Here is a 20,487-nt window from a genome sequence, read left to right on the forward strand (position 1 = left end):
ACCATGACACCGAGTTTTAACAACCTGTATCTTCTTTCCACAGCAGAAATTCTACATACTTCAATGATTTTTCCCATTGTACAAATGTACAAAATACATGATTACATCCTCTTCAGATGAGAGGAGCCGAGTTTGGAATTGGTTTACACCATGCACACACTTTGACTACCAGGTGGCTAGATTGTAAGGTTTAGCTGTTGCTAGCAACCTGAAAGATGCTGTGTGCACATCCTTTTAGAAACAAAGCAGCCAACCAAGAAATCCCTCAGTGTCCAAACCCTAGTTATAGACAATTTAAGCAATGGGATAAGAATACATGTATGATCCATCACTGAGGTTCAGTTAAACAGTATTTTACTCCTTTTGCTGCCATAACTTTATTACTTGTGACTGGCTGTTGCAATTCATATCTTGATATCTAAATGATAGCCTAACCATTCTGAAAAATCAGTTTGTAAGTATACACTTCATTGGGTGAAAAGAAAGCAATAAAATTAAAGACGGACTTCCTTGCAACAGAGAAACTCAGGCTATGGCACTAACTGATGGTCCTTTTTTGTTTTAACACACCTATTATAAAGTAGGTATAAGACTAGTCTGAAGTTGTTTTTTCCTGTTGTGTTGTTTAGGCCATTTGTCTGAGTGAGGAATGCATTTCATAGAACTGGAAAAAGTACTCTCATTAAAAAAATTACTCTAAAAATAAGATTAAAAGATTATTTCTATTTTGGAAAATGAGATTATAAATGCAGACCTAAGACAGCTCCAGCAGGAGAAAAACTCCTTTCATAAGAATATACTGTACTTTAATCAGTGTTTTATTTATTTGTACTGGGATCTTCCTATAGGTTATTGTTTAGAATCTAACAATTAGTAGTGAAGAACTCCAATGCCTATAAGCATCATAATGAGTGATAATATCCAGATTTATCTGTTTTAAGCCTGATAAACAGTATATTCAGAGTTTAAAGATGATAATCTTTTACAACTATACTTAATTGCTATCTGTCATTAGTTTCTTTGATCAGAAAAGACTTTGAAAAGAATCGCGACCCATGCAACAACTAACTTCAGTCAAACGTAATGTCTAATTAAATTGTTCATAATAGGAGGTAATTAAAGCAAACACTTTTCCATTAAGAAGACAAATATAAGAAAACTGTAATAACTCCAGAATTGGCAGAACTACGTTTTCTAAAGCCATTGTCTTTGGATGTCTAAAACCATCTGTGTAGTCAGAATATTAGATCTTCAGTTCTTATTTGTTATATTATGCCATTCACCTCCTCAGAGGTACTAACACTCAAACATTCTTACATAAACAACTGCCACAAATGACTATTCCTACATAACAACCATTTCTTCTTTTCTCTAAACAGTGCTTGAAGTGGTGGAACAACAAATGGTATATTTATGGAATGGTAAATTTTTAAGGTGTAGATCTAAATGGTTAAAGGAGTAAAACATTAATTGTTCAGCCATCTGAAAAGATGATAGGTACTGCTTTCCAACAAATGTGTGAGCCAGCAACCATATTAATTAAAATTAAAATTTTGCATGAGTCTTTGCAAGTTCAAGACTTCTCTAGCCATAGATTTCCTTTATCCAAATGCTAGCTGTTTCCCACAGCAATCATTTTGTCTTAACTTCAGATGTTAAATGATTTCTCTTACCTAATAATATGCAATATATGCAAATCCCCAAATGCCACAGCATATCAGGCTCTTTTTCTGTTACTACTCTTCAGACTATCCACTCCTCCTGCATTCCCTTTCAGGACAGCTGCAGACAGACTTCAATGTGCAATTTCATACTCTCTAGTGCAGATGCTTAATTACACATTCGTTTTGAAGCTTTTTGCTCTTCTACTTAATATATATTTACAAACAGTCAAGTTTTTCTTACTATTACATTATTAGAATTACTTTTAGCAATGATGGTGGTAATAGGGTTTAACTGTTTAAATACATGAAAGATATGAAGCAGTTTTAAAATGAACGCTGAAGCTCTTCAGTCTCAATATAAAAGTTTGTATAGTGTCTATCACACTGCAGTGATTCTTGGACCTTCAAGTGTGACTTGCAACTGAGTAACCTGTATGCTTAGTTCTCTAATAGTAATAATTCCTAAGAGGCAAGTCTTTGCATGACAGACCATTTAGCTTTTGCATATTTTTTAGCTGCTTAGTGCACAAGACATTCTGGATATCCTTCACAGTCATTAAAAAAGGACAACTTTATCTCCATAATAACTAAAGAAAGATATAAATTCACACCCATTGAGAGGAAGGAAGATACTGAATCCCAGTGAGATCAGTGAAAAAAAGACAACCTCATCTCCTGTTCTGAAACATTCTGGGCAATACAGAAATGTTAATGTTTTCATGAAGGGAAGAAAACTAAAAAACATTGTTTCAATCCAAATCAATTTTAAAAAATGTTTATTAATTTCTAAAAGTCTATTTCCCTAGTATTTACATAGGTAAATAACTCAGGGAAATGCCCTGATGTAAAGGTTACCAAAAATACATAGTATATAATTCATAGCTCAAGTCAATCAAATAAAAACAATGCAACAAATAGTCCCTCTACTCCATCAACAGAAAGAAGAAAACAAGCACAGACTACCTCCTTATACCATTTTCAAACATACCTACAAAACATCTGATGACATTCAATCTGATACCAATCCAGAAACTTCACATAAATAGAAATCAAGTGAACGTATCTGGTTCTCAGGCAAAATGATCCTGTTCTCAGGCAATACTGATGAACTGCAATATTTGATAGAGGAACTCAACCATGAAAGTCAGGAAAATGGGACTCAAAGCAAAGCTGAGCAAAAGCAAGGTCACATTCAGTTGACCAAATGGACCAAATATAATCTGCTTATACTTTGGGAACTAGAGACACCCCAGTTCATAGCACCACTGAGGTAGCAGGGCTTCCCCATCATAGCAAAATGAGCTGTGATTCCACCCTTGGCCATGCCCCTTCCACTGTTCCTCACCCTGAGCTTCCAGGAGAACCTCCGATGACAATCCACCCCCATTGCCTGTGACAGGGCAATTCACTAGCAAAGCCTTTTAGTGTTTTCACCCATGAGCAGAAATGAGATACAGCTATTGTTAGCTGTATACCTAACAAGAATTCATGAATGTATGAACCTTTGCAGAACTGGCAGAGAGTATAAGAGCTAGGAGTCTCAACTATGGGAAACATTAATTGTAAAGCTAATAGTTGAATGGCAGTATTTCATGAAGAGCTGTCTAGAAGGAAGTGACAAAACAGCAGACCCCTAAACAAGCTCAATCCAGTATTTCATCACTGTACTTGAAGATGTCTTAAAATAAACCATATTGCTATGGCACTGAATTTTCTTAGGACTGAAATACCATTCCTGTATTCATGTTTTCCTTTTAAATATTTGTTTTAATCTGTTTTAAGCTTCCTTCATTTTGCTCCCAGTTTGGCAGTCATTGGGATGACAGCATAAATATGCATTTATCTTTAAAGTTTAGTTAAAAATTCAAACCATACAAGATACTGCTTTAAAGTATGTAATCTGGTATGTGAGAATATCTCTTCAAGCTTCACAGATATTTTCTTCACAGGAAAAATAAAACCCACAAGGCCTTGTTCTGTTGTGGAACATTCGACAGCTTGCATTGATAGTGAAGAAGTAAAGACAGTAAAAAATAATCTGGAAGCTAGTACTGAAAATGATACATAATTTGAATTAGACTAAGTTTTGTAAAACCAAGTTAAACTAACCTTCAGACTATTATTCTTTGGGAAAATTACTAATATTTTCAGTTAAAAGAAATGTATTTTGACACTTGTCAGTAGACTACCATGATTACGGGATTTTTATAATGGTGAAAGTCAATGCTTTGTACTGGTTTCTGTTCCAGCAACCACTGACAATCCACTTGAATCACTAACCATATCAAATTGTACATAGAGTTTTCAAGGAAATCTTTGACAAAAATTGTGTCCAAACTGGTGAAAGTTTCCTCATGAGTTCTCCAATACATGGTGCAATTTGAGAAAAAAAACCACTTGCCAGAAAAGCTGCTTGTAGTTTGGGTTTTAAATGACTGCAACTATGGGCTTGTTCAAACTTTAACTAGCTGTTATGCTCTGCCTTAATCCATAATATATATCTCCTTTTAGGATTGGTGGAGCTGTGCCGACAGTCTTCTCCTATTTTTTGGAAATGCTTGCTCGGGAGAAACAAGGCGAACATCTGAGTTGGCTCTGTATGTTTTGGATGATTGGAGGTATCTATGCTTCTGCAATGGCTTAGGCAATAATTCCTCATTATGGTAAGAAAAACATCTCTTTGAGATTTGTAGCTCTTCTAGTATAAAAGTAAACTCTTAAAGTATAGTTTAAAGAGACGACTTTATGTCTGTTCTCAAAATACTGATCCTGCTGTTAAGAAAAAATCTATTCCTTTTGGGGGAAGTAAGGAGAATAAATTGTACCCTAAATAACTATGTATTAAATGGAGCAAAAATTAGCCAATCCCCTTGCTTAATCAGATTCTTAAATTAGTGGAAACTTGGACACATGAAAATACAATTGATGTTATTGTTGGAACTGGAGAAAATAGGTGATATGGAGACTTGCATCAGAGAAAAATAGCTTTTAAAATGCTAGATGTCATATTTGTGCTAGATTGTTTGTTTGTTTGAAACAGAGATAAAATGTCGATTATATACTCTTGAGAAAGAAGAGAAAGAACTATCTTAATGTTTGCGGCGCTAGTTCTAAATATAAAGCTGTGCTGAATGTTTTGTTCTTAGTAGATCTTTTTAAGTGGTATAGAAATAAAAAAATCAGACTGCACTTAAATGCTGTAGGGGTGAATGAGGGCGAATAAGACAGAAAGCTTGCAATGGTTGAAGTTCTATGAACATGCAATATATGCCACTTTGTGAAAAAACTCTTTACTGCCCTGACATGGTTAAACATTATGTGAAGGAACAGATTCAATTCTTAGTATCTCGGGCTTGCCTTTTAGAAGAGTTGAATGCTCATGGCTTTCAAGGGTTGCTGAGACTGCTCAGTGGTTCTTAAAAATCAGCCTCTGCAAGCACTTCTCCCTGGCACTCTTCAAGTTAAGCAATATTGTGAGTTAGCTGGCATCCAAAGCAGCTTTCTTAAGCCAAACAATGAGGTTCATCACAGCTGGATTGTGAAAGAGAGGAAACTTCATAAGGTTTGCCCAAAGTGATTGGAACATTTAGCAAGAGGTAATGCCAGAAATAAATTATAATCATGCAGACTAATCAAATATCTAGACTGATGCATTAAGATTAATTTTGGAGTGTCATACATGCAGCCTGAATCTATGTCTTTAACCTTGCCTTTTGGCTCTAAATTTCTGGAATGAGAGAGGAATTTTTGCTGACAAGACACAATGTGGATTATTTTTTTCCCAATTAGTAAATTGCTCTGGATGCCAAGCATTTTTTGCTTTCCTATGTATTTTTATTTTCTTTCTCTTTCAGTGGAAAATGCAAACATTATGACAGACTGACTTAAATAGGTTGTCTTATTTCATTGCAGATTTTATAAATAACTCAATATCCTTTACTGAGGTGCTTTAAAAACATCACATGGCAGTATATCTCAATGAATAATAATACACATCCTTATACCAAAGCAGTGGCACTAGAGGGAATAATTTTCTTCTTTCTTTGGCAGTGGAAGAATATCAGCAACAAAAAGCCTTGCCAAAGTGATCTTTTTTTGTCTTTCTGCAAAAATATCTGCAAAATCACTTAAGACAAAAGAATGTAAAAACAGAATTTAAAAGACAGTATTCTTCAGTATTAGCCACATAAATTCGTAATAGCCAAAAGGAGGGTGTCGTGGTTTAACCCCACCCAGCAACTAAGCACCACGCAGCCGCTCACTCACTCCCCCCACACCCAGTGGGATGGGGGAGAAAATCGGGAAAAGAAGCAAATCCACGGGTTGAGATAAGAACAGTTTAATAGAACAGAAAAGAAGAAACGAATAATGATAATGATAACACTAATAAAATGGCAACAGCAATAATGAAAGGATTGGAATGTACAAATGATACACAGTGTAATTGCTCACCACCCACCGACCGGCACCCAGCTAGTCCCCGAGCGGCGATTCCCCGCCCCCACTTCCCAGTTCCTATACTGGATGGGACGTCACATGGTATGGAATACCCTGTTGGCCAGTTTGGGTCAGGTGCCCTGGCTGTGTCCTGTGCCAACTTCTTGTGCCCCTCCAGCTTTCTCGCTGGCTGGGGATGAGAAGCTGAAAAATCCTTGACATTAGTCTAAACACTACTAGCAGCAACTGAAAACATCGGTGTTATCAACATTCTTCACATACTGAACTCAAAACATAGCACCGTACCAGCTACTAGGAAGACAGTTAACTCTATTCCAGCTGAAACTAGGACAGAGGGCTAAAAAGGGAGCTATAAAAAGCAGAAACAATCCTTTCTCACAGGAAAAGAATTGGGTTTACACATCATTCTGGCAAAATTAAACAGAATCTATTTATGGAGTTTGATGAGGTCTTAAAATTGTCTTCACTTTAAATTAGACTTTTTCATTATGTCGTGAAGTTTAAAACCTGTCTTAGTTCCTAGAACAAATCTGGAATCACTCCAGCTCAGGACCACGGGCAAACTACTTTGTTTTAGAATCATTAAGTTTGGAAAAGACCTCTAAGATCATCAAGTCCAGCCGTCAACCATTTTCATGATGCTGTGCCAAGCTCTCAGGCACTGCCAAGTGCTCCCAGGGCAAACCCTGCTCTGGCACTTAGGAGAGTGTGGTCACACATTGCTGTACTCTCCTGGAAACATTCTAGGTCAGGTTAATACCAGCTCAGATGTCTTCACTATTTGTATCACGTGTTTATGAGCAGACTTCTGTAGTGGTATTTTCTCTTTTACAATTCCTACATGGTTTCCATGGAATTCATTTGTCAGAATTAGGCAGAGATACAGATTTTTCTCCAAATCGCTTTCAGTCCTTCTCAACATTCATATCTCCACTGACTAGGAAGAAAAACATTAATTTTGTAGATTTTTTTCCCTCCCTCTTCTACAAATGTATTCCTTTCATTTATACTGGTTCTTATATAAGCCACTTTGAAAAGTCCTAGATTCACAGTCAGTTTACATTATCTAGCCCAAGGCAACCAGTGAAGCTGAGTTTACCAGTTGAACATTTAGCTCTAATGAGAAAACAAAGATTACATTCTCTATATGTAAGAGTTTATCTCTGTTTCTGTTCAATAAGCATGAGTGTCTGAAACCTGAGTAATGCTCTGAAACATAAAATAAAGGGAAGCTAACAGTTTCCTTGGCACCAGTGTGTTGTCAAGAGAGGACTCAGTGTGATGTAGTGCTGCAGTGACGACATACTGAAAGGTTAATTTCATCTGAAAGACAAGCATCTCTGTTTCAGGGCTTCTTTAAGTCTATAGCTGATGGCTTGTGTTTAAAAACTGAAAATGGATGTAGACTTGTTCATGGTTTCTGAAACAGGAGTTAAGGTGATGGAGAAGTGTCATGGTTTAACCCCAGCCAGCAACTAAGCACCATGCAGCCACTCTATCAATCCCCCTCCTCAGCTGGACAGAGGAGAGAAAATATAACAAAAGGCTCATGGGTTGAGAGAAGGACAGGGAGACATCACTCAACCAATTACCGTCACGGCCAAAACAGACTTTGCTTAGGGAAAATTAATTTAATTTATTGCCAGTCAAACCAGGGTAGGGTAATGAGAAATAAAAAATCAAATCTTAAAACACCTTCCCTCCACCCCTCCCTTCTTCCCGGGCACAGCTTCACTCCCGGATTCTCTACCTACCCCCGCACCAGCAGTGCAGGGAGACGGGGAATGGGGGTTACGGTCAGTTCATTGCACGTTGTCTCTGCTGCTTCATCTTCCTCAGGGGAGGACTCATAGAATCATAGAATCATTTAGGTTGGAAAAGACCTTCAAGATCATCGAGTCCAACCATCATCCATGCCCACTAAACCATGTCCTGAAGTGCCTTGTCTATGTGCTTTTTGAATACCTCCAGGGATGGTGACTCAACCACTTCCCTGGGCAGCCCATTCCAATGTCTGACAACCCTCTCAGTAAAGAAATTTTTCCTAATATCTAACCTAAATCTCCCTTGCCTCAACTTGAGGCCATTTCCTCTTGTCCTATCTCCAGCCACCTGACAGAAGAGACCAGCACCCACCTCACTACAACCCCCTTTCAGGTAGTTGTAGAGAGCGATAAGGTCTCCCCTCAGCCTCCTTTTCTCCAGACTAAACAACCCCAGTTCCCTCAGCTGCTGCTCATAAGACTTGTGCTCCAGGCCCCTCACCAACTTGGTTGCCCTTCTCTGGACACGCTCCAGCAACTCAATGTCTTTCCTGTAGTGAGGGGCCCAAAACTGAACACAGTACTCGAGGTGCGGCCTCACCAGTGCTGAGTACAGGGGAACAATCACCTCCCTGTTCCTGCTGGCCACACTTTTTCTGATGCAGGCCAGGATGCCGTTGGCCTTCTTGGCCACCTGGGCACACTGCTGGCTCATATTCAGCCAGCTGTCAACCAGCACACCCAGGTCTTTTTCTGCCAGGCAGCTTTCCAGCCACTCTTTCCCAAGCCTGTAGCGCTGCATGGGGTTGCCGTGACCCAAGTGCAGGACCCGGCACTTGGCCTTGTTGAACTTCATACGATTGGCCTCAGCCCATCGATCCAGCCTGTCCAGATCTCTTTGTAGAGCCTCCCTACCCTCAAGCAGGTCGACTCTTCCCCCCAACTTGGTGTCGTCTGCAAACTTGCTGAGGGTGCACTCAATCCCCTCATCCAAATCATCGATAAAGATATTAAACAGAACAGGGCCCAACACCGAGCCCTGGGGAACACCACTTGTGACCTGCCGCCAACTGGATTTCAGCCCATTCACCACTACCCTCTGGGCTCGTCCATCCAGCCAGTTTTTCACCCAGCGAAGAGTGCACTTATCCAGGCCACAAGACGCCAGTTTCTCAAGGAGTATGCCATGAGAGACAGTGTCAAAGGCCTTGCTGAAGTCCAGATAGATAACATCCACAGACTCCTCACACTCTTCCCCTGATCCAGCATGGGGTCCCTCCCATGGGAGACAGTCCTTAATGAACTTCTCCAACGCGAGTCCTTCCCATGGGCTGCAGTTCTTCACGAACTGCTCCAGCATGGGTTCCTTCCACAGGATACAGTCCTTTAGGAACAGACTGTTTAAGCGTGGGTCCCCCGTGGGGTCACAAGTCCTGCCAGCAAACCTATTCCAGTGTGGGCTCCTCTCTCCACAGATCCGCAGGTCCTGCCAGGAGCCTGCTCCAGCGCGGGCTTCCCACGGGGTCACAGCCTCCTTCGGGCACCCACCTGCTCCGGTGTGGGATCCTCCACAGGCTGCAGGTGGATATCTGCTCCACCATGGACCTCTATAGGGTACATTGTGACATCCTGCCTCACCATGGTCTTCACCACAGGCTGCAGGGGAATCTCTGCTCCGGTGCCTGGAGTACCTCCTACCCCTCCTTCTTCACTGTCCTTTGTGTCTGCAGGATTGTTTCTCTTACATGTTCTCACTCTTCTCTCTGGCTGCAGTTTCTATGCTGCAGAAACTTTTTTCCTTCTTAAATATGTTATCACAGAGGCACTACCACTGTTGCTGATTGGCTTGGCCTTGGCCAGCGGCGGGTCCATCTTGGAGCCGGCTGGCATTGTCTCTGTCGGACACAGGGGAAGCTTCTAGCAGTTTTTCACAGAAGCCACCCCTGTAGCCCCCCCAGCTACCAAAACCTTGCCATGCAAACCGAATACAAGAAGCTATTAGAAGAAACATCTGCAGAGAAATAATTCTACTTACTGTCAATAAACAAAGTCCCAGATTAGGTTGTGTCCTGGTTTCAGCTGGGATAGAGTTAATTTTCTTTCTAGTAGCTGGTGTAGTGCTACATTTTGGGTTCAGTATGAGAAGAATGTTGATAACACACTGATGTTTTCAGTTGTTGCTAAGTAGTGTTTAGACTAAGTCAAGGATTTTTCAGCTTCTCATGCCCAGCCAACAAGAAGGCTGGAGGTGGGCAAGAAGTTGGGAGGGGACACAGCCAGGGCAGCTGACCCAAAGTGGCCCATGGGGTATTCCATACCATGTGATGTCATGATGTTTTGAACGCGGCGTAACAGTCAGCAGCATTCAGTCAGCGGCTAGGCCAGCAGCAGCAACGGTAAGTCGGCGGCTAAGCGCTAGATTGAGGTGGACTGGGAGGTTCCCAAGGCCCAGGAGAGCCGGGGAAGAGCAGAGGGACACGGAGGCGGACGCGGCGTGGGCATTGCCGGGGCAACCGCGGGAGATTTGAACGGCCCTGAGGAGCACCAGCGACCAGGAGCGTGGTGAACAGGGCGTGGTGTGGCAGTTCGTGCAGGTAGGGTGCAGCCCCCCCTCTTCCCAGCTCGATAAGGCTACTCAAGTGGTGAGTGTCGGCCCGGAGGGAGACCCAGCTATGGTTGCCACTCGGGTGAAAGTCATTGTTAGGAAAAATGTGGCAACGCAGACAGAGGTCCCATGTAAACATGCAGCTGTCCAGGTCTCTGGCTGCAGGGAGTGCCTGAGTCTATCAGAGATGATGGAGGTCAGCGGGGACACCTCTTGTGTGAGATGTGACCAGGTGAGTGATCTGCTCAGCCTGGTGGTAGAGCTGAAGGAGGAAGTGGAAAGGTTGAGGAGTATCAGGGAGTGTGAGAGGGAGATAGATTGGTGGGCCCACACCCTGCCATCCCTGAGGCAGAGGCAGCAGATGGAGACTCTGCAAGAAGCTGAGGATCCCCTGCCCTCCTGTCTCCAGGCAGGAGGGGACCTAAGAGATGGAGGGGAATGGGTACAGGTCCCTGCTCGGGGAGGCAGGCGGATCCGCTCCCGGTCTCCCTCACCTTCCCAGTTGCCCCTACTCAACAGGTATGGGGCTCTGGAACTTGAGGACCAGGCCAGTAAAGATCAGGGTGTAGATGAAGCCCTATCTAGGGAGGTGCCTAGGCCCAGTCGGGCAGCCCCACGCATTCTCACATCCTCTGAAAAAAGAAAAAGGAGGGTAATTGTCGTAGGCGACTCCCTCTTGAGGGGGACAGAGGGCCCGATACGCAGACCTGACCCATCCCACAGGGAAGTCTGCTGCCTCCCTGGGGCCCGGGTGAAAGACACTACCAGGAAACTCCCTGGTCTGGTTCGGACCTCTGATTATTACCCATTGCTGGTTGTGCAGGTTGGCAGCGATGAGATTGCAGAGAGGAATCCAAAGGCAATCAAAAGGGATATCAGGGCACTGGGACGATTAGTAGAGAGATCGGGAGCACAGGTAGTGTTTTCCTCAATCCCTTCAGTGGCAGGGAAATACACTGAAAGGAACAGGAAAACACACCTGGTTAATACATGGCTCAGAGGCTGGTGCCACAGGTGGAATTTTGGGTTTTTTGATCATGGGGAGGTTTACACAGCACTGGGCTTGCTAGCGACAGATAGTGTCCAGCTGTCTCAAAGGGGTAAGAGACTCCTTGCTCATGAGATGGCAGGGCTCATAGAAAGGGCTTTAAACTAGGTCCGAAGGGGGTAAGGGATAAAACTAGGTGCGCCAGAGATGAGCCTGGGGGCAGCGTGCCGATGTTAGGGGTGGATTCGATAACCCAGCTCAAATGCATCTATGCCAACACACGCAGCATGGGCAATAAACAGGAGGAGCTGGAAGCTGTCGTGCAGCAGGATAGATATGACGTAGTCGCCATCACGGAAACATGGTGGGATGACTCCCATGACTGGAGTGCTGCAATGGATGGCTACAAGCTCTTCAGAAGGGATAGGCAAGGTAGAAGAGGTGGCGGGGTGGTGCTCTACGTTAGGGAATGTTTTGACTGTACAGAGCTACACGATTCTGATGACAAGGTGGAGTGCTTATGGATGAGGATGAGAGGGGAAGCCAATAAGACAGATATTGTGCTGGGAGTCTGTTATAGACCACCCGACCAGGTTGAAGAGACGGATGAATTGTTCTACAAGTGGCTGGCAGTAGTCTCAGAATCGTGTGCCCTTGTCCTTGTGGGGGACTTTAACTTTCCAGACATCTGCTGGAAATACAACACAGCAGTGAGTAAACGATCTAGGAGGTTCCTGGAGTGTGTGGAAGATAACTTCTTGACACAGCTGGTGGGTGAGCCAACCAGGGGAGGAGCCTTGCTAGACCTACTGTTTACGAACAGGGAAGGATTGGTGGGAGGTGTGATGGTCGGAGGCCGTCTTGGGCTTAGCGACCATGAAATGATAGAATTCTCAATTCTTGGTGAGGCAAGGAAGGTGGTCAGCAAAACCACTGCTATGGACTTCCGGAGGGCTAACTTTGGCCTCTTCAAGGCACTGGTTGAGAGAGTCCCTTGGGAGATGGTCCTGAAGGGCAGAGGGGTCCAGGAGGGATGGACATTCTTTAAGAAGGAAATCTTAATGGCTCAGGACCAGGCTATTCCTATGTGCCGCAAGTCGAACCGCCGAGGGAAGCGACCGGCCTGGCTGAATGGGGAGCTTTTGCTAGGACTCAAGAAAAAAAGGAGAGTTTATCATCTCTGGAGGAAAGGGCAGGCAACTTGGGAGGAGTACAGGGATCTTGTTAGATCATACAGAAAGAAAATTAGAAAGGCAAAAGCTCGGCTAGAACTAAACCTGGCCACTATTGTAAGGGACAACAAAAAATGTTTTTACAAATATGTTAACAGTAAAAAGAATCCCAAGGAGAATATCTTTCCTTTAATGGATACAGAGGGGAATGTAGCAACCAGTGATGAGGAAAAGGCCGAGGTACTCAATGCCTTCTTTGCCTCAGTCTTTAATAGTGAGTCCAGTCATCCTCAGGGTACTCCACCCCTTGATCTGGAAGGTAAGGATGAAGAGCACAACATACCCCCCTTAATCCAGGAGGAATTAGTTAGGGACCTACTACGCCATCTGGACACTCAGAAATCTATGGGACCAGACGGGATCCATCCAAGAGTACTGAGGGAACTGGCAGAGGTCCTTGCCAAGCCACTCTCTATCATCTATCAGCGATCCTGGTCAACAGGGGAGGTCCCAGAGGACTGGAGGCTTGCCAATGTGACTCCCATTTATAAGAAGGGTCAGAGGGAGGATCCGGGGAACTACAGGCCTGTCAGCCTGACCTCGGTACCAGGGAAGATTATGGAACGGCTTGTCTTGAGAGCACTCACATGGCAAGTCCAGGATAAGAAGGGGATCAGGCCCAGTCAGCATGGGTTTACGAAAGGCAGATCCTGCTTGACCAACCTGATATCCTTCTATGACCATGTGACCCGCCTAGTGGATGAGGGAAAGGCTGTGGATGTTGTCTACCTCGACTTCAGCAAGGCCTTTGACACTGTCTCTCATGGCATACTCCTTGAGAAACTGGCGTCTTGTGGCCTGGATAAGTGCACTCTTCGCTGGGTGAAAAACTGGCTGGATGGACGAGCCCAGAGGGTAGTGGTGAATGGGCTGAAATCCAGTTGGCGGCAGGTCACAAGTGGTGTTCCCCAGGGCTCGGTGTTGGGCCCTGTTCTGTTTAATATCTTTATCGATGATTTGGATGAGGGGATTGAGTGCACCCTCAGCAAGTTTGCAGACGACACCAAGTTGGGGGGAAGAGTCGACCTGCTTGAGGGTAGGGAGGCTCTACAAAGAGATCTGGACAGGCTGGATCGATGGGCTGAGGCCAATCGTATGAAGTTCAACAAGGCCAAGTGCCGGGTCCTGCACTTGGGTCACGGCAACCCCATGCAGCGCTACAGGCTTGGGAAAGAGTGGCTGGAAAGCTGCCTGGCAGAAAAAGACCTGGGTGTGCTGGTTGACAGCTGGCTGAATATGAGCCAGCAGTGTGCCCAGGTGGCCAAGAAGGCCAAACGCATCCTAGCCTGTATCAGAAATATTTTGGCCAGCAGGAACAGGGAGGTGGTTGTTCCCCTGTACTCAGCACTGGTGAGGCCGCACCTCGAGTACTGTGTTCAGTTTTGGGCCTCTCACTCCAGGAAGGACATTGAGTTGCTGGAGCGTGTTCAGAGGAGGGCAACCAAGTTGGTGAGGGGCCTGGAGCACAAGTCTTATGAGGAGCGGCTGAGGGAGCTGGGGCTGTTCAGTCTAGAAAAGAGGAGGCTGAGGGGACACCTTATCGCTCTCTACAACTACCTGAAAGGGGGTTGTAGTGAGGTGGGTGTTGGTCTCTTCTGTCAGGTGGCTGGAGATAGGACAAGAGGAAATGGCCTCAAGTTGAGGCAAGGGAGATTTAGGTTAGATATTAGGAAAAATTTCTTTACTGAGAGGGTTGTCAGACATTGGAATGGGCTGCCCAGGGAAGTGGTTGAGTCACCATCCCTGGAGGTATTCAAAAAGCACATAGACAAGGCACTTCAGGACATGGTTTAGTGGGCATGGATGATGGTTGGACTCGATGATCTTGAAGGTCTTTTCCAACCTAAATGATTCTATGATTCTATGCCATGCCTAGTATATAAACTGGAGGGAGTGGGGCTGGGGGCATGGCCGCTTGGGAACTAACTGGGCATCGGTCAGTGGGTGGTGAGCAATTGCACTGTGCATCACTTGTTTTGTATATTCCAAATCTTTTAATATTACTATTGTAATTTTATTAGTGTTATCATCATCATTATCATTAGTAGTTTCTTCTTTTGTGTTCTATTAAACTGTTCTTATTTCAACCCACAAGTTTTTCTTTTTTTTCCCCAATTCTCTCCCCCATCCCACGGGGGGGGGGGGGGGAGTGAGTGAGCGGCTGCATGGTGCTTAGTTGCTGGCTGGGGTTAAACCACAACAAGCACATATAGCAACCCAGTGCAATGGCAAAGAAGGAAGTGAGGTAGGTAGGAGCTGGTTGCCACCACTTCAGCAATTCATGCATGCCCAGCCCACTCTCCCTGTGGAGTCTGCAGGCTGGATGAGTTGCAGGCTGCAATCAGCCCAGGAGCCCTTGGTTTGGTGCGACAGTCACAGATACCATGATGCCACTTCATGACTAAAACTGTTCGTATGCAGCTGTTCATTGATCCGCACCCCCCAAGTTTATGAATTTCAGGCTACCTTCAGCATGGAGGGACCAAGGTGCTGTGTGTGGGGCGACCGTGCCTCTTTGTTGCTGCACTTCCAGCATTGTGCCTTGAACCTACCACAGCCTTTTATATTCTCATTTGCACTGCATGAAAGACTTCTTTGCCCTTTATATGGATACCATTTTTACACCCCTACTACCACAGCTGGAAAGAGAGACAAATATTATTAATATTTTTGTTGTGGCTAAGCTGTAGTGGATACTCTTGGATGCTTCTTGGAGGGCAACACAAGTCATCTTCATTGCTTGTGGAAGTGAGCAGATTGGAGCTGTTGTGCCTTAGACAGGAGTATGCAGCTCAGAGAAAAATGTGTAGTTCTGCCACCATATCCCTTCAGGTACTGGCATGTTGTATTATGATTTTTATTTTAAAATTAAAAAACAAAAAAAAAAGAAAAAAAAGCATTGCTGGTTTTCTATTCCTGCTCAAGAAATTGTTTTTCTCCAAGCCTTCCATAACTATAGCTAACTTTGTAGACACCATGAGATAGGCATAGGTATTATAATAAAGGATATACAATTTTATTGTGATACATAGTAGAACGGTTCAGTGATTTTTTTTTTTTTCTATCAACTGCTGGATCTAGCTGATCTTCACTACAAGGTTTTCTAAAATTAAATCACTCCAGTCATTCCTAGAGTCATGTAATGTTACTCTTTCTTGTATATGCTTACACTAATTCATCCATGTGTATAATAGAATGCAAAAGGGCCAAGAAGAGAGTTGAACTTTCTAAACTGAGACTGTTTGTAGATAGCCATGATTTGCAGATATGAATACCAATATTTGATGCAGTGGCTCTGGGTTAGATACTGTGGCATGCAAAGAAAAGGATTCCTCTGTTGCGCCTGTCTCCTTAATTGGTCAGGAAAGATTGTGTTTGTGCAGGTTCATTACATTATTGCAAAGAGATTAAAAAAACCAGGGTATTTCTATATGATGAGCTGGTGTCACGACCCGGCCTGGACAGACCAGGGAGGGGTCGTGGTGAATTCAGAATTCCCTCGGGCTAAATTAAGGTGAAACGACACCAAACGATCAGTTAAACATTTTATTCAAGGCAGAAGCAAACTGAACTTGGAAGGCGTTAACAGTAGGTGGCGGGGTTTCTCTCAACAGGAACTGGCATGGAACTACCTCAGTAAACCGTGTAACCCGTGGTAACCATATACATCAATTCAGGGAAGGAGGAGATCCCTCCCGTTGAGTCACGAGGTTCAGAGCAGACCCCCTTGCTTTCTAGACTCCTTCTCAGAGAGGAGCCTAGGGGTGGCTGGATCCACTCCTAGTCCCAGACTTGGTCAACGGTTTTGTGTCTAAAGGGATGAGGTGTAGGGATTGTGGAAAAGGAAAGAGCAAGCAAGACGGAGAGAGAAAAAGGAAAAGAGAAAGATTTCACTGGTCCTGGGTCCAGCGTTAGTCCAGCCAGCCTAGGGGTCCAGTTCCGGTGGATGTGCATGCATGTGGGGCTTCAGTTTGTGTCCTTTTATCATCCTTGCCCCTCCTTCAGGCGGGCACTCGAACTCATTAGGCTAATTAGGTGTCATGCGCGGTTTGTGCTTTCAGAACCTTCGGGAAATGGGTCGGTGGGCTTGGGGGTCGTTTGGGGAGTAACTTCCCCTTCCCTGCAGACGTGACCATTGCTTGATCTTTGGCCATGCATGATGAGCTGCCCTGCTCAGCGTATCAGAACACGGAGCTGCGCACCCTGCATGCCCTCCCCTCCCCTTCCTGTTGCTGATGTTCTGTGCTGATCGGCTGCAGGGTTCGTTGTTATGCGGAGTTCGTGGTTAGAACTTGCCCCACCACAATGTTTGAGACATTAACTCTTTCAGTCTCTCACAGCTGGGTAGTGGTTTCTATAACACTGGAGAGGTTTCAAATGCAGCTGTTAAATATTTGTATTCTAGCAGGTGCAAAAGCATTAATTTGTAAACTTTATATTAATACTGTTTTGCACAGGCATATTGTCTTTTGTCCCATAACCCTAGTGAGCTTTACAAATGTTAATGACTTGTGTGAAGTTTGTACTCTTCATAGCTGCCTTGGCATGAGCCCTGTGCCTGTCCATCCACACATGGGTGTTGCATAAGTACATAGTCCGTGATGTAATCGTTGTCTTTGACAAAGGATTGCTTACAACATAGTCCTGCTGTGGAGTGGTCTGAAACAGTGGAATTGATGTTTGTGTGTTTGAAGCGTTACCATGGGAGTTTACAGGCACAAAATGATTGATGTCGCTTCCTTCTTTTGTGCCCTTGCCAAGTAACAGGGTTCTGCCAAGTACTGTAGCTCTTGAAAGCCGTGCTCATGTTTTTCCAAGGGGGCAGATATCTTCAGTAAGTATACAGCCTGCCAAAATGAGTAGAAGAGGAATTTCCCTGTGATGGCTAAGATGAATACTCCTACTACTATTTTACAGCAAAATTTATGTCAATGGATATTCAATGGCAAATCCCCAATGCCATTAGTTTGCATGCGTTTGTGGGGGAGACGGTAAAAAGGGTAGAGAACATTGCTTGAGCTAGAGAAGATTTTTATTTCACACTGCTTTTAATATGAGTTTGCTCTGAAATGGTGAAATATGTTCTGGAAAACACCTTTTTTTGAAGACACAGCAGTACAAGTCAGGAATTACTGGGTTCCTTAATGCAGCTTTCTGGTTAGCATCCTTCATCTGGTTTTATTAGTGGCACAGTTTATTCCAGAGTCAGGAGAGGACCATATGATCCACCAAAGCCTTGTATTGCCTAATGATAAGAGAAAAAGACATTGTCTTCATGTGAACTTCACTGACAAAAGGACCAACCCATAGGTGTCCTAAATATACTCTAGAGAGAGAAATGAAATCCCTGTCATCTCCAGCAATGTGGACAGTCTTTCTTGTGGTGGGTTGACCCTGGCTGGATGCCAGGTGCCCACCAAAGCCACTCTATCACCCCCCCTCCTCAGCTGGACAGGGGAAAGAAAATATAACGAAAGGCTTGTGGGTTCAGATAAGGACAGGGAGAGATCACTCACCAATTACCGTCATGGGCAAAAAAGACTTGACTTGGGAAAATTTAATTTATTACTAATCAAAAGTCAGAGTAGGGTAATGAGAAATAAAACCAAATCTTAAAACACCTTCCCCTCACCCCTCCCTTCTTCCCAGGCTCAATTTCACTCCCAATTTCTCTACCTCCTCCCTCTGAGCAGCACAGGGGGATGGGGAATGGGGGGGGTGTAGTCAGTTCATCACACGTTGTCTCTACCACTCCTTCCTCCTCACACTCTTCCCTTGCTCCAGCGTGGGGTCCCTCCCATGGGAGACAGTCTTCCACGAACTTCTCCAACATGGGTCCTTCCCATGGGCTGCAGTTCTTCACGATCTGCTGCATCATGGGTCCTTTCCACGGGGTGCAGTCCTTCAGGAACAGACTGCTCCAGCGTGGGTCTGATACATATCCAATACATTCTCATTAGCCACCACCCCCCCTTCCCATCCTTTGATACAATACACAGATATCATTCCCTTAGTCTATGGACCACCCCTGTGAAATGTTTGTAAAATGTCCACTGAGTTCATTTAGTCCATCACTTTGGGCCCCATCTCTTATGGTGGTCACTTGGGACAGGAGAGATGGTGTGTTGCGTGGAGTTATTGGGCACCAAAGCCAGCTCAGGTCGGGTCACTGCTGCACTTGCACTGCTTCTTGTAAGGCTTGTCCTCCATTGTTTCAGGTGGTTCCTGCTATAGTAATTCCCATAACGTGCAACTCAAATCCCAGGTTACAACAATTTAAAGGTATTTCCATTAAAATCTCCACCCCTGGTCCCTTTGGACCAGACCATCGGGTTTCGCGTTGCAATGAAATCCTCTCCTTGCCCCTGCTCCGGCTTGGACTTATCCACAGACTGCAGTCCCTTAGGGGTGTACCTGCTCCAAGTGGAGCCTTATCTATGAGCCATAGCCTCTTCAGAGGTATACCTGCTGTGGTGTAGACTTATCCACAGCCACAGTTGCTCTGAGGTGCACCTGTTCCAGCGTGGCCTTCTCCATGGGTGACAATGTCTTCAGAGATATACCTGCTCCAGTGTGGCCTTATGCACAGCCACAGCCCCTTCAGGAGTAAACCTGCTCCAACATGGCCTTACCCATGGCTGCAGTCCCTCCAGGGGTGTACCTGCTCTGTCATGGGCTTATCCATGCCCACACGCTTTGAGGTGCTCCAGCATGACCTCATGCACAGCCACAGATGCTTCAAGGTGTACCTGCTGCAGCATGGACTTCTCCTTGGGCCACAATCCCTTCAGAGGTATACCTGCTGTGGCACAGACATAACCACAGCCGCAGACGCTTTGAGATATATGTGCTCTGGTGTGGACTTATCCACGATCACAGATGCTTCGGGGTGTCCTGCTCCTGCATGGACTCATCCACAGGTCACAGTCCCTTCGACTTGAGTTCACACTGGAGTTCCAGCCTGTCCAGTACAGCAGCACAAAAATAGCAGTGATGCCCTGGCCATCCTCCAGCCCTGGCGCATTGCCATTGCTGTTATCAAAATGTTCCAAGGCACAGCAGAGTAAGATGATAAGCACTACAGCAGTACAACAAGCAGCGAAAGCAAAAAGCAGCCACTAACAAGCACTAGACTCTAAAATACAGTAAGGCAAGCAAGCCCCATGGCAAGCACAGGAGCCTGCCAATTAAAAGCTAAACAGCAATAACAGCTATAAATTCAATCTAGCACATTCCAATCAAACCTGTCATTATCTCAAACCCTTCATGCCCCATGTTGAGTGCCAAAAAGGACTGTCATGGTTTGACCCCAGCCGGCAACCAAGCACCACGCAGACGCTCACTCACCTCCTTCACAGTGGGATGGGGAAGAGAATCGGAAGGGTAAAAGTGAGAAAACTCATGGGCTGAGATAAAGACAGCTTAATAGGTAAAGCAAAAGCCATGCATGCAAGCAAAGCAAAACAAGGAATTCATTCACTGCTTCTCATCGGCAGGCAGGTGCTCAGCCATGTCCAGGAAAGCAGGGCTCCATCACGCGTAACGGTTACTTGGGAAGACAAACACCATAACTCCGAACGTCCCCCTTTCCTCCTTCTTCCCCCAGCTTTATATGCTGAGCATGATGTCATATGATCTGGAATATCCCTTTGGTCAGTTGGGGTTAGCTGTCCCAGCTGTGTCCCCTCCCAACTTCTTGTGCACCTCCAGCCTCCTCGCTGGGGGGGGGTGGCATGAGAAGCTGTTAGAGACTGAAAGAGTTAATGTCTCAAACATT

The sequence above is a fragment of the Aquila chrysaetos genome, chromosome W (genome assembly GCF_900496995.4).
Source record: "Aquila chrysaetos chrysaetos chromosome W, bAquChr1.4, whole genome shotgun sequence".
NCBI classification, from domain to species: Eukaryota; Metazoa; Chordata; class Aves; order Accipitriformes; family Accipitridae; genus Aquila; species Aquila chrysaetos.